The sequence below is a fragment of the Staurois parvus genome, unplaced genomic scaffold, assembly GCF_062004578.1.
Source record: "Staurois parvus isolate SC_StPar_1 unplaced genomic scaffold, SC_StPar_1.0 ptg001642l, whole genome shotgun sequence".
Classification (NCBI taxonomy): Eukaryota; Metazoa; Chordata; class Amphibia; order Anura; family Ranidae; genus Staurois; species Staurois parvus.
Genome location: NW_028319438.1, coordinates 309,948 through 324,348, shown reverse-complemented (window position 1 = coordinate 324,348; position 14,401 = coordinate 309,948). Strand labels below are relative to the sequence as shown.

The 14,401-nt window shown below is 46.8% G+C and overlaps 1 protein-coding gene across 1 annotated transcript in view; it reads left to right on the top strand.

The window, feature by feature from the left end:
- The first annotated feature begins 5,265 nt into the window (after positions 1-5,265).
- STAG3 (STAG3 cohesin complex component) overlaps positions 5,266-14,401 on the top strand; it is a 185,767-nt gene continuing 176,631 nt past the window's right edge. Inside the window, exon 1 of the mRNA XM_089663227.1 lies at positions 5,266-5,334. The gene's annotated coding sequence lies outside the window, so the exon portion shown is untranslated. The remainder of the gene's footprint in view (positions 5,335-14,401) is intronic.

The window sequence follows — 14,401 nt, the reverse complement described above, 5'->3', positions numbered from 1 at the left end:
TAGGCTTTTTTGAGTTTGGGCAAGGACACAGGGGCCCCATGATCCCCTATTGCACAGGGGCCCCATGAGTTGTCAGTCCGCCCCTGGATCCGCTGTAGCTAGCAACAACAGACCCCCCTCCTTCCCAAGCAACAATGGACCCCAAGCAACAATAGACCTATCCCAGCAACAAGAGACTCCCATCAGCCAACATCAATAGACCCTCCAGCAGGCAGCAACAGTAGACCACTCCCTCAAATCCATCCCAGCAAGGATTGAACCCCCCGCAACATAAGACCCATCTTATGCAACAATAGATCTCCCACCAACAATAGACCCCTCCACAAAAACAGATCTCCAGCAACAATAGATCCCCCAGCAGCCAGTATCAATAGACCCTCCAGCAGCCAGTAACAGTAGACCCATCCCTCAACAGTAAATCCGTCCCAACAAGGATTGAACCCCCCGCAATAAACCCCCCAGCAGCCAGCACCTTCACCATCTTGCCTCTCCACATCGTCCAATCAGAGAATGCTTTGCATTTATTACAAAAATGCAAATTGAGTGGAGGCCAGTGGAGGGATTGGCAGAGAGGGATGGAGGACACTGAGTGGAGGCCAGTGGAGGGATTGGCAGAGAGGGGTGGAGGACACTGAGTGGAGGCCAGTGGAGGGATTGGCAGAGAGGGCTGGAGGACAGTGAGCGGAGGCCAGAAAAGGGATTGGCAGAGAGGGATGGAGGACAGTGAGCGGAGGCCAGTGGAGGGATTGGCAGAGAGGGATGGAGGACAGTGAGTGGAGGCCAGTGGAGGGATTGGCAGAGAGGGCTGGAGGACAGTGAGCGGAGGCCAGAAAAGGGATTGGCAGAGAGGGATGGAGAACAGTGAGCGGAGGCCAGTGGAGGGATTGGCAGAGAGGGATGGAGGACAGTGAGCGGAGGCCAGTGGAGGGATTGGCAGAGAGGGATGGAGGACACTGAGTGGAGGCCAGTGGAGGGATTGGCAGAGAGGGATGGAGGACACTGAGTGGAGGCCAGTGGAGGGATTGGCAGAGAGGGGTGGAGGACACTGAGTGGAGGCCAGTGGAGGGATTGGCAGAGAGGGCTGGAGGACAGTGAGCGGAGGCCAGAAAAGGGATTGGCAGAGAGGGATGGAGGACAGTGAGCGGAGGCCAGTGGAGGGATTGGCAGAGAGGGATGGAGGACAGTGAGTGGAGGCCAGTGGAGGGATTGGCAGAGAGGGCTGGAGGACAGTGAGCGGAGGCCAGAAAAGGGATTGGCAGAGAGGGATGGAGGACAGTGAGCGGAGGCCAGTGGAGGGATTGGCAGAGAGGGATGGAGGACAGTGAGCGGAGGCCAGTGGAGGAATTGGCAGAGAGGGATGAAGGACACTGAGTGGAGGCCAGTGGAGGGATTGGCAGAGAGGGATGGAGGACACTGAGTGGAGGCCAGTGGAGGAATTTGCAGAGAGGGATGGCAGATACAGAACGGTTAGTAAGGTGGATACGTCTGGCAGCAGCATTCATGATAGGCTGAAGAAGAGATAGCCTGCGATGAGGATGGCCAATGAGGAGGGAGTTACAATGATTGGCGGTCACAGGGTCACTTGATTGGAAAGCTCCCAATCACGAGTAGAGGTCGGCGTTTTCCTTTAGGTGATGGTAACTATGCTAGGAGCGTGCAGGGCACACGCTCTCAGCACAACTTTGTTTACATTTTGGTACGCAAATACGCAGCCTCTAGGTGTCAAGGCCCACCCGCCGAGAGGTTGCTTATTTGCATACTCCCTGTGCTAACAGGTTAAATTTGCAAAATCTCCAGAGTCTGGACTGGCTGGGTGACAATCAGCGGCACACTGAGAAGGCATCTGGGTGGATCCCGACATTATAGTCTGGATCTCTCCAAAGTCCAGACTGACTGAGTGACGTCAGCCAACAGCCTGCATTCACTATATAAACCCCAGACCCTGCATTCACTATATCTGGTCTCCCCGGACCCTGCATTCACTATATCCGGCCTCCCCGGACCCTGCATTCACTATATCCGGTCTCCCCGGACCCTGCATTCACTATATCTGGTCTCCCCGGACCCTGCATTCACTATATCTGGTCTCCCCGGACCCTGCATTCACTATATCTGGTCTCCCCGGACCCTGCATTCACTATATAAACCCCAGACCCTGCATTCACTATATCCGGTCTCCCCGGACCCTGCATTCACTATATCCGCTCTCCCCGGACCCTGCATTCACTATATCCGGTCTCCCCGGACCCTGCATTCACTATATCCGGTCTCCCCGGACCCTGCATTCACTATATCCGGTCTCCCCGGACCCTGCATTCACTATATCCGGTCTCCCCGGACCCTGCATTCACTATATCCGGTCTCTCCGGACCCTGCATTCACTATATCCGGTCTCCCCGGACCCTGCATTCACTATATCCGGTCTCCCCGGACCCTGCATTCACTATATCCGGTCTCCCCGGACCCTGCATTCACTATATCCGGTCTCCCCGGACCCTGCATTCACTATATCCGGTCTCTCCGGACCCTGCATTCACTATATCTGGTCTCCCCGGACCCTGCATTCACTATATCTGGTCTCCCCGAACCCTGCATTCACTATATCTGGTCTCCCCGGACCCTGCATTCACTATATCCGGTCTCCCCGGACCCTGCATTCACTATATCCGGTCTCCCCGGACCCTGCATTCACTATATCCGGTCTCCCACAGTACGCACAACATGGAAATCCAATTATTTTAGTAAATATAAACGGCTGAATACCTTTTCTCATCAGCAGTTAGAGCAGTCTTGTGACTTCTATCAGTGTCCAGCTGAGCACTGGTTAACCACTCGCCCTGGAGCAGAAGTACTGCTATAGGGAGTCAAAGCTGCGCAAAATTGCATATATATACGTGATTTGAATTTCTGGTTAGAGAAATTCTGGTTGGTCTACCCGCGCTGCTGTTGGCAGCTACAGATGTCAATCCCCAGGTCCCACCCGGCACTCAGCGATCGTGGGAGAAAGCTGACAGGGGAGAGACCTGTGTGTAGGCAACACAGGTCTCTCTCCTGTCAGCAAGGACATGCTGTCCCTCTACACAGCAGCATGTCTCCCTAGCAGGGGTGGACTGACAACTCATGGGGCCCCCGAGCAATAGGGGATCATGGGGCCCCTGTGTCCTCACCCACACTCAAACCACACCCAAAAAAGCCTATGAAAGGTACCAGGGGCATCTCATGGGGCCCCCTACTGACCCGGGACCCTCAGGCAGTGCCCGAGTTCCCAAATGGTCAGTCCGCCCTTGCTCCCTAAAACACACACAGCACATAGTTAACCCTTTGATCGCCCCAGTTGTTAACCCCTTCCTGCCCAGTGCCAGTAGTACAGTGTCGGTGCTTTCTATTAGCACTGATCACTGTATTGGTGTCACTGGAGATGTCAGTAACAGTTAGTCCCCCCCCAATGTCAGAATGCCCGCCACAATCCTGCTGTAAGTCACTGTTCGCCACCATTACTTGTATAAAAAAACATAAACATTCCAGTATATAGACCGCCATTTGTAGACGCTATAACTTTCACGTAAACCAATTAATTTACACGTATTGCGATTTTTTTTTTAGCAAAGATACGGAGCAGAATACATTTTGGCCTAAATTTGTGACAAAATCTGATTTTTTAAAATTTATTTTATTTATTTATTTATTTTTATTGGACTTGTTTTAGAGCAAAAAGTTAAAAATATATATATTTTTTTCAAAATTGTCTTTTTTTGTTTATAGTTCAAAAAAAAAAAACCACAGAGGCGATCAAATACCACCAAAAGAAAGCTCTATTTGTGGGGAAAAAAGGACATAAATTTCATTTGGGTGCAGCATTGCATGACCGCGCAATTATCAGTTAAAATAATGCAGCAGCGCCGTATCGCAAAAAATGGACCGGTCTGGAAGGCAAGTGGTTAAACGTTGTAGGAGTTTTCTCTAGGATGCAGAACCCCTGACCTCTGTCTGGACAGTGCTGAATGGCCCTGTGCTGATCACATGGACTGTCCCAAGAAAAAAAAACCAACCTCTCTAGCAATACACACCAAACTGAGCATGTGCAGAGCGACTCCACATGATATATCTTATCGGCCGATGGATTGGAGACAGTAGAAGAAGGGGAGGGGCAGAGAAGACAGGATCAAACAGCCTTTTTACACAATGCAGAGGATTACACAGTGAGGATAACAAGCATGCTTTACTGCATATACAGATTGATTGTACTGTTGAGGGTTCAGGGACACTTTAATTATAACTTGTTTTTATTTCATGCCTTATTTTACATCCAGTGATGTCATCATCGGGTCTCTGTTCTTCTCTATGCAATGCAGGCAGATCATGGATGGTGGGAGGTTGCTGTACATAGCGTCCTGCCTCAGTACTGATGTAAGCAGTGGGCTGGCCTTTATAAACATCATGATGCCTTGCTGGGTGGATGTCCGTGTGGAGGAGTGTGTGTTCCTAGGTAAGGCACATCTGTCGGCAGGCGCGTTGGCATGCTGTTCAGAATGAATTGCACCGCTCTGCACCTCGCCATGCAGTGCTCTGTCGCTGGCCGTTCATACACATTGATGGAGTGAACGGCTCCTAATATTCCTGACAGCTCCAGCGCAGCTGCACTGGACCTCCACCCAGGGGCCGACTGACAACTCATGGGGCCCCTGGGCAATAGGGGATCATGGGGCCCCCTGTGTCCTCGCCCAAACTCAAACCACACCCAAAAAAGCATATGAAAGGTACCAGGGGCATCTCATGGGGCCCCCTACTGACCCCGGGCCCTCAGGCAGAGCCTGAGTTTCCAAATGGTCAGTCCGCCCCTGCCTCCACCTAACCTGCAACAAACTGCTTCTGCCATTCCCATTGGCTTCAAAGTGCTCAGATGGAAAGGAAAGAAGTTCTGCTGCAAATAAAAGGCTTGAAGGCAGCAGATATGGGGAACCATACATCTACCACAGGCCTCCGCTCTCTGTATAACAACATCCTTGCCAGTACTATTATACCACAACAAAGAGGGCGTCACTTCTCCACATTCCTGCCATGTTATTGGCTGTTACTGCGCCCTGTTACTCAGGGGCGGGTCCTCGAACTGTTTCTGGGAGGTCGTAGCGGATGGCGTGATTGGCTGTTAACGGTGTTGCTTGGTGTCAGGGGAAGAGGGCGGAGCTTGGTGCCATAGCAAACCGCAGACCCATGGGCGTGCCTGGATGTGATTGGAGGAGAGAGGAGAGGTGGGCGGGGCGAATAGTTTCTGTGGAGCGGAGTGTGAGGCGGCAGAAGAGGAGCTGTCACCGAGTACTGAGGGCGGCCTCTGCGGTGAGTGCTCTATTCGGCTGTAGTAGTGTATGTGGAGGGTTCTACTCCCCTCCCCCATACATTCTCCTAGTGTGGGGGGGGGGGGGGGGCGCAGTCTGCACGTGTACAGTGCATGTTACTTTGTGTTTGTGGCCCATGTGGTGTCCATGCTGTATATACAGTCCGTGTGTGTAGGCGGACAGATACTGGGCCTGCCTTGTATAGGTGATGGATTAGCAGCCCTGCCTTGTATAGGTGATGGATTAGCAGCCCTGCCTTGTATAGGTGATGGACTAGCAGCCCTGCCTTGTATAGGTGATCAGCTATTGGGTCTGCATTGTATAAGCGATCGCTTATTGGTTCTGCCTTGTATAGGTGATGGATTAGCAGCCCTGCCTTGTGTACGTGATGGATTAGCAGCCCTGCCTTGTGTATGTGATGGATTAGCAGCCCTGCCTTGTATAGGTGATCAGCTATTGGGTCTGCATTCTATAAGTCATCATTTATTGGTTCTGCCTTGTATAGGTGAAGGACTAGCAGCCCTGCCTTGTATACGTGATGGATTAGCAGCCCTGCCTTGTATAGGTGATGGATTAGCAGTCCTCCCTTGTATAGGTGATGGATTAGCAGCCCTGCCTTGTGTACGTGATGGATTAGCAGCCCTGCCTTGTGTACGTGATGGATTAGCAGCCCTGCCTTGTATAGGTGATCTTTTATTGGGCTGCCTTGTATACGTGATGGATTAGCAGCCCTCCCTTGTATAGGTGATGGATTAGCAGCCCTCCCTTGTATAGGTGATGGATTAGCAGCCCTGCCTTGTGTACGTGATGGACTAGCAGCCCTGCCTTGTATACGTGATGGACTAGCAGCCCTGCCTTGTATACGTGATGGACTAGCAGCCCTGCCTTGCATAGGTGATCAGCTATTGGGTCTGCATTGCATAAGCAATCACTTATTGGTTCTGCCTTGTATACAGTTGTGACCAAAATTATTCAACCCCCACTGAAATTGAGTGTTTTGGCCAGTTTGACATTGCTTTTGATCATTCAGTCATCTTGCTTACATTTACATTAAAGAGGCACTTGTAGGTCAGACAAATATAACATAACAGTTATAATGAAATAACCACAAATGTCTTTTCTGTGCTCACAGCATTATCAGTTTTATTCAACCCCCAAGTGACATTCAATCTTAGTACTTAGTACAGCATCCTTTTACAGTTATAACAGCTTTTAAACGTGAAGCATAGCTTGACACAAGTGTCTTGCAGCGATCTACGGGTATCTTCGCCCATTCTTCATGGGCAAAGGCCTCCAGTTCAGTCACATTCTTAGGCTTGCGCACTGCAACTGCTTTCTTTAAGTCCCACCAGAGGTTCTCAATCGGATTTAAGTCTGGTGACTGCGATGGCCACTCCAAAATGTTCCAGCCTTTCCTCTGCAACCATGCTCTAGTGGACTTGGAGGTATGCTTGGGATCATTGTCCTGTTGAAAGGTCCAACGTCTCCCAAGCCTCAGGTGTGTGACGGACTGCATCACGTTTCCATCCAATATCTCCTGGTACTGAAGAGAATTCATGGTACCTTGCACACGCTGAAGCTTCCCTGTACCTGCAGAAGCAAAACAGCCCCAAAGCATGATTGACCCTCCACCATGCTTCACAGTAGGCAAGGTGTTCTTTTCATCATAGGCCTTGTTCTTCCTCCTCCAAACATAGCGTTGATCCATGGGCCCAAACAGTTCTAATTTTGTTTCATCAGTCCACAGAACACTATCCCACAACTTTTGTGGTTTGTCCACATGGCTTTTGGCATACTGCAGTCGACTCTTCTTATTCTTTGGAGACAGCAAGGGGGTACGCCTGGGAGTTCTGGCACGGAGGCCTTCATTACGCAGTGTGCGTCTTATTGTCTGGGCTGAAACTTCTGTACCCACATCTGACAAATCTTTTCTCAGTTCCTCAGCAGTCACACGGGGACTTCTCTCCACTCTACGCTTCAGGTAGCGCACAGCAGTCGAAGTCAGCATCTTCTTTCTGCCACGACCAGGTAGCGTTTCAACAGTGCCCTTTGCCTTGAATTTGCGAATGATGCTTCCTAAGGTGTCTCTTGGTATGTTTAACATCTTTGCAATCTTCTTATAGCCATTGCCCTTCCTGTGAAGAGAAATCACCTCTTCTCTTGTCTTCCTGGACCATTCTCTTGCCTTCACCATGTTTGTAACCACACCAGTAAATGTCTAGAAGGAGCTGAGTATCACAGTCATTTTAAAGCTGCCTAATTGGTGCTTATTATGCTTGATTGCTGCTCGGTGACATCCACAGGTGTTTTCAATACCTGATGGAAAGCACCTGTATGAACCTCTGTTCTTCAGAGTGGTAGTCTTTAAGGGGTTGAATAATTGTGGCAATGAAGAAACCACATAAGAACCATTTACTACTGTATTACATAAACAATTGATGTCATTTTAGTTGCATTTGGGTAGTTACAACGTCCTTGTAGGATTTGATTCTGAATACAATTCCAAATGTACACTATAGTCCCTAAACCCCTTTACAGCATTGGGGGTTGAATAATTTTGGTCACAACTGTAGATGATTGATTAGCAGGCCTGCCTTGTATAGGTGATCAGACGATATGCCTGGCCTGTATAGGTGATTGAACATTGGGTCTGGCTAGTTGAGCCTGCTGAGGGTGACCGCAGCCTGTGAGTGGGTGCTCCATGGTGCTGTACTATTAATATTATGTAGAGGGGGGGGGGGGTCAGCAACTCGTAGATTGCGGCCAGGTGACTGGTGGATCACAGTTTGGGCTTGCTGACCCACCATCCCAGAGCAGCAGAGTGCCACGAGCTGTGCGAGGCTGCACAGGCACCAAGGGGAGAATGGAGCCGGCCAGTCACAGTCCCGATGTTAGCGGCTGCCCCCGGGACTATGCCTGGTAATCTAGACGGAGGAAACTTCAAGAAAGTATCACCTATGGCTCGGGTGGTGAGTGAACTGTCACACAGCTAAATGAAAAGGCGCTTATTCGCCACTCTATACATACATCAGCAAGAATATATTGATTGACTGTCCATTTGTCATCAATTTATTGCAGGATGGGGACAATATGATTCACTATCCAGGTGCAAGGCACCAATTATATATTACAAGAGACGGAGGACCCAGCAAGCTTCATACTATCATCTATATTAACCCCCCCGGCGGTATTCCCGAGTGTAGCTCGGGGTAAAATGTCAGTACCAAAAGCGGTAACCCCAAGCTACTACTCCCTGCAGAGCTTACCTTGTCCTTCGCTCCCGCGATGCGTCCCCTGCAGCGTCCCCGGCCATCTCCTCCGGCCGATGCCAGCATCCGGCTTCTGTGTTCCGGTCCCTGTGACGACGGGATGTACGGGCGGCGCCGCCGGCGGTGGGAAATTTGAAAATTTAAAAAAAAAATTTTTTTTTCCAAACAAATTTTACATAGTAAAACATTGCTGTTTCAACCCATTTCACATACATTTTGTCCCGAGTGCTTTGTCCGGCGCCCTGCCTGCACTTTTACTGTTCTTTCTGCCTGGAAACTGAGAAACGTCCATGGCGTCCAAAAAGCGTCCCTTTAGGTCAAAAGCGGTTTTAGACCGGCTAGAGAACAGCGATAGTAAATCAGAACCACTTGCAGAATTGGGTGATAATGATTCGTGGGGGAAATTCGTCATCAGACACTGAAAACGATTCTGCGACTGAGCTCAGCGATGTGAGAACTTGGCGCTCTATTTCACATTTCAGTGTTTTTGGTTTGATTATATTATTGAATTACATTTATAATTATTATATTATTATTTTTTATGATTATTTATTAAATTATAATTTATGATTTCGTGTTTCAAATTTTATCATACCCGGGATGTTTACTAGACTCTTGTTCAGACAGATTTCACTGAGTTATTCCTAAATATTACAGCCTACAATAAAAAAACTACATATTTCCATGCAAAATAATGTACCGCTTTCAGCACCACAAATCTGAAATAATAAGACCGCCAGGGAGGTTAAGGTGGTTTATAGTCCGCACGTTGCGGTGAAGAAACCCCGGGAAGCAGGGCCCTGCCATCTTTATCATCTTTATTTCACTAAGGATACCAACAGTGATTCCTTCATGAATAATTCTGCATCTTTACATATGGGCATGTCCACTGTGAATCTGTACATGTTCACCACTCGTGCCCTACATAGGGGCTGCATTTCTATCATTCTATTATCCTGTTATTATAGGAGCATCCGAACCCCCCCCCCCCTTTTACATTTCCAATTTTTTCACCCACATTGCCTTGATTCGGTTATGGGCAGGGTGGATTTGATTTAAATCAAACTGATTTAAATCACAATTTAAATCACTAGTCAGTAAGGCTTGATATAAATCCTAGTTTTCTACATAAAGACTAATTCTTGCTGGTATAACTTTAATATACAAGTAGATGAAGATTTTTAGAATAACAACTTTTCATATTAGTTTTTTTATCCCCAGTTTAATAGGTTAATCATTCATATTTGGACAACTTTTCTGTTGTACTTAGGAAGGAGAAAAATAATCATTACCTTAATAACAATTTAAATAGATTTATTCATCTGAAACAATACCATTCCAGCATATGTGATTTGCTTAAACATCCATGTTTGTTAACTAATTTGGCTAAACAAAATATATATATTTTAAGAAACTTAGACTGTCAGCCCCTTCCTCCTCCACTTAGCTTCACTTTCTTCTTGTGCAGATCTATTCCACTCCAAACAATCAGAAAAATATTGTTTCTGTTCTATTCACTGAACTTCTTGAAACTTCGCACTGAAGGGGTTGATTCTGTATTCATAGGTTTGTAGAAGTTAGGATGAAGGTCTTTTTCTTAACTCTGTTCATGTTATAACATTTTTGCTGTGAAGAAGAGGCCTGTGATCTCCGCTGAGTCACATTCAGTTTTGAGAACTGCAAAAGTAAACCAATCATCTGTGATAATATCTTGTAGGCAGAGAAACTGCCCAATAATCTTACAAAAACCTCTGGAAGAGCCTGACATTGTGAATGGATTCATGGAATTTATGTACCAAAACAATTAAACATATACAGCCTTATTCTACATAATTAAAAAACTAATCTTTATTTCATGATGGAATAACCTTTGGATGGTAATATATTTTCCTCCAAAAAGCATTTTATTCAAAAAAATCCGATTTAAATAAAAAAAAAATCAGATTTTTTAAAAAAAAAAATCATTGATTTTTATCCACCCTGGTTATGGGTAATTTCATCAATATATGGTGCCTGTTATCAGCCATTAGTGCATAGCGCTGTACAGTATTATACCTGATGGTACACTTTTTTGACACACCCCCTGCTGGTGGTGTAACCAATGTGTTGGTGCTGCAAATTCACTAGACAACAAAGGGATGCTAAGCGAGCGCTACCTTTAGATTTAGAGAGTAAAGATCAAGCTGCTGGAACACCAAAAAGGTAACCACAAGAAAACCTCCAGTACAATATATATCAAAGTAAATAGGTGCAGCGCTAGATAATGATGAATATATACGGTATATACTATATTATACAAAGGGCTTACGTAAGGGAGCCCTTTCTCCCTATGACTATGTGCTTTGCACGAGGGGAAACGCAGGGGGCTACAGCAACTGGACATCTGACCACCGCTGGTGGCCATCCTGAATACATGTGCCCATACAGAAAAGAGATGACCCCAGATGGTGATGCATGCTAACCGACCAGGGAACCTTTATGCTGATGAGCCTGGATGGTGATTCATGGTGTGACCTGACCTGGGAACGGATAATCTACTTACTGCTTGATAACGCAGGATTTCATATTGCGTATTTTAAACGCACTTCTGGTGAGTGCGTATTTCATTCATTTGAATCACATCATCTATCACTCCCGGATCAGGACACCCGCACATCTGGAATTGTGATCCCTCAGGATCCACACGATTTTATCACCTTGAATTGTCTAGTCCAGCAATGGGCAAACTACGGCCCGGCGGACCTTTTAATCCGGCCCGCGGAGCTAGGCTCCCGCTAGGCTCCTCTCACAGTCCGCCCTGAAGTCCGCCCGGTGTAGCATGAAAATCTGTCTCCTATGAGGATCTGTCCCCCTCGACGTATCTGCGCATGTGTCGGAGATCGCCGATCGGCTGCTAATGCCTGAAACTGGCACATGCACAGATACGTCGAGGGGGACAGATCCTCATAGGAGACAGATTTTCATGCTACACCGGAATGGCACGGGAACACGGCGAGAGGAACGCGCAGAGCAAAGGTAAGTGAATTGACACAGGGGGGACTTGGGGACTTAATATGGGGAATGAATTACTATATGGGGGATGAATTACTATAGGGGGGATGAATTACTATGGGGGATGAATTACTATATGGGGGATTAATTACTATGTTTACTATGGGGGAATATTACTATACTTGCTATGGATGACACATACACATCATTCATCTACTCTTGGTCCGGCCCCCCGGGTCCAATATATGAACCCATTGCGGCCCTCGAGTCAAAAAGTTTGCCCACCCCTGGTCTAGTCACTAATAAATCACCATTAGGTGATATTATCTATTTTGCACTTGCTGAAATTGTATAATATAGTATATACCGTATATATTCATCATTATCTAGCGCTGCACCTATTTACTTTGATATAAATGCACTAGACAGGTTTCTGTCATTGCTTATGCAGCACATCCATATTAAGACCGGTCTTGATGTTGCTTTTATGTGATTTTAGGTCTGTGTGTATTATCTCATACTGATGTGATGGTGAACCAGGGTATTTACCCTATTGTCTATAATTATTGCATAATTTTTGGGGAATTATTCTGAGTATCGCATTCTGTCCATGATGTAACCACTTTTCTGTGAATCTCTTTTTCACAACCCCTCTTTTTCGTATGTATATCTCCTCCCCCCTTCCCTGCATGTCTCCAGCACAGCACCAGGGGACTAGCAGGGAGGGGAGAGATCTTGCAGTGTAATGAGCACCGATTGGCTGCTCATCAGGAAAGGGGCATGTCGGGCTTATCCTTTATCCCTTTCACTGCCAGATCCATTTTTGTGTTTTTTTGCACACATTTAACAAATCATTTTAGGCCTGAAGCTTACATAAAACCCCCAAACATGATATATTTTCTGAAAGCAGACACCCTAGAGAATAAAATATCGGTAGTTCCAATTTTTTATGTCGCATATTACTACAAAATTTCAGTAAAAAAATACAAGTAAGTTAATTTTAGAGCACAAAAAAACAATAAATTGCCTTTTTTTTTAAATAAAATATAACAGATGAGGTTGCAGCGAGTAAATAGATATTCAACTTGTTAAACCTTACATTTTGTGCGCGCTTGTGAAATGGCGACGAACTTCAGTACCCTATATTTTCTATAGGTCAGCACTTTTAAAGCTCCTTTTAGGTCACCAGTTTAGTGTCACGGAGGAGGTCTGGTGCTAGAATTATTGCTCTCCTTCTGGCGTGCGCGGTGATATGTAACGTGTGTATCGCAATCGATGGTTTCATGCGTAGATGCCCCAGCGTGTGCTTTTACGTTTGTACGTGCGTACATATGTGGGGGGGGGGCTATGTTATGTGCTTGGTTGTAACTTTAATTTTTTGCAATAAAAAAAAAAAAAAAATCCTTTTTATTTTTTCATCACATAGGGGACGAAGTCCCTTATGTGATTATTTTTGGTGACAGGTTCTCTTTATTGAGACATCCAAGGTCTAAAGGACCCTACATGTCTCCCCTCTGCTCCCCTGAATGTAATGCAGTGCACATCACACTGCATTACATTCTTTCCCGGCCTCCATGGCTGGGAATCTCTCAACAGGGACCCAGAAGTGACATCATAACGTCAGGACGGGGAGGGAAGTGGACGTGTCCGCTCTCCTCCCTCCGCTCTAGCAGACAGCGGTGAGCCAGTCGGAGGTGTTTTGGTGCGCTTTCAGAAAGTGCACCACACCTGCAGGATATAACAGAAATCCATGGCAAAGTGCAGCTAATCCAGGAAAGTCAAACATGCACTGCACCTGGTTCATTTACATTTGCAGTTTGGGGATGGTAAAACCCCATAGTTGACATGTTTTTACCACCTTCTCCCTAACCGCACCCCTTTTAGCTGCAGTGGCCAGGGGTGTACACAGGTTGCATGCAGAAACAGGAGCTATATGTCCTGTCATGGTTGGTGGGTGTAGCATCTGCTAAGCATGACCCTTTCATGAATGAGGCCGCTCTTCTATTGGCCCTAGGTTGTACAGGTGATCAGCTATTGTGCCTGGGTTGTATAGGTGATCAGCTATTGGGCCTGGCTTCTATAGGTGATCGGTTGTTGGGACTGGGTTGTATAGGTGATCAGCTATTGGGCCTGGGTTTTATAGGTGATCAGGTATTGGGCCTGGGATTTATAGGTGATCAGCTATTGGGCCTGGGTTGTATAGGTGATCAGCTATTGGGTCTGGGTTGTATAAGTGATCAGATATTGTGCCTGGCTTCTATAGGTGATCGGTTGTTGGGCCTGGGTTGTAGAAGTGATCAGGTATTGGGCCTGGGTTGTAGAAGTGATCAGATATTGTGCCTGGCTTCTATAGGTGATCGGTTGTTGGGCCTGGGTTGTATAGGTGATCAGCTATTGGGCCTGGGTTGTAGAAGTGATCAGATATTGTGTCTGGCTTCTATAGGTGATCAGCTATTGGGCCTGGGTTGTAGAAGTGATCAGATATTGTGCCTGGCTTCTATAGGTGATCGGTTGTTGGGCCTGGGTTGTATAGGTGATCAGCTATTGGGCCTGGGTTGTAGAAGTGATCAGATATTGTGCCTGGCTTCTATAACAGGTGTCACCATTGGAAGAGGGACTCTAATCTCTTCTGTCCCCTCACTTTCTATCTTGGTGACAATGGCCAATGAAACAGAGCAAAGAATGGAAAGAATAAAACAAAATTAAAGACTTGACAAAGGTGATAATCCTTCTCACTCCAAAACCACCAAAAAAGGGATCTGGCTATAGATGTACTTTATGCACTTACCAACTGGCCTATTGTAATAA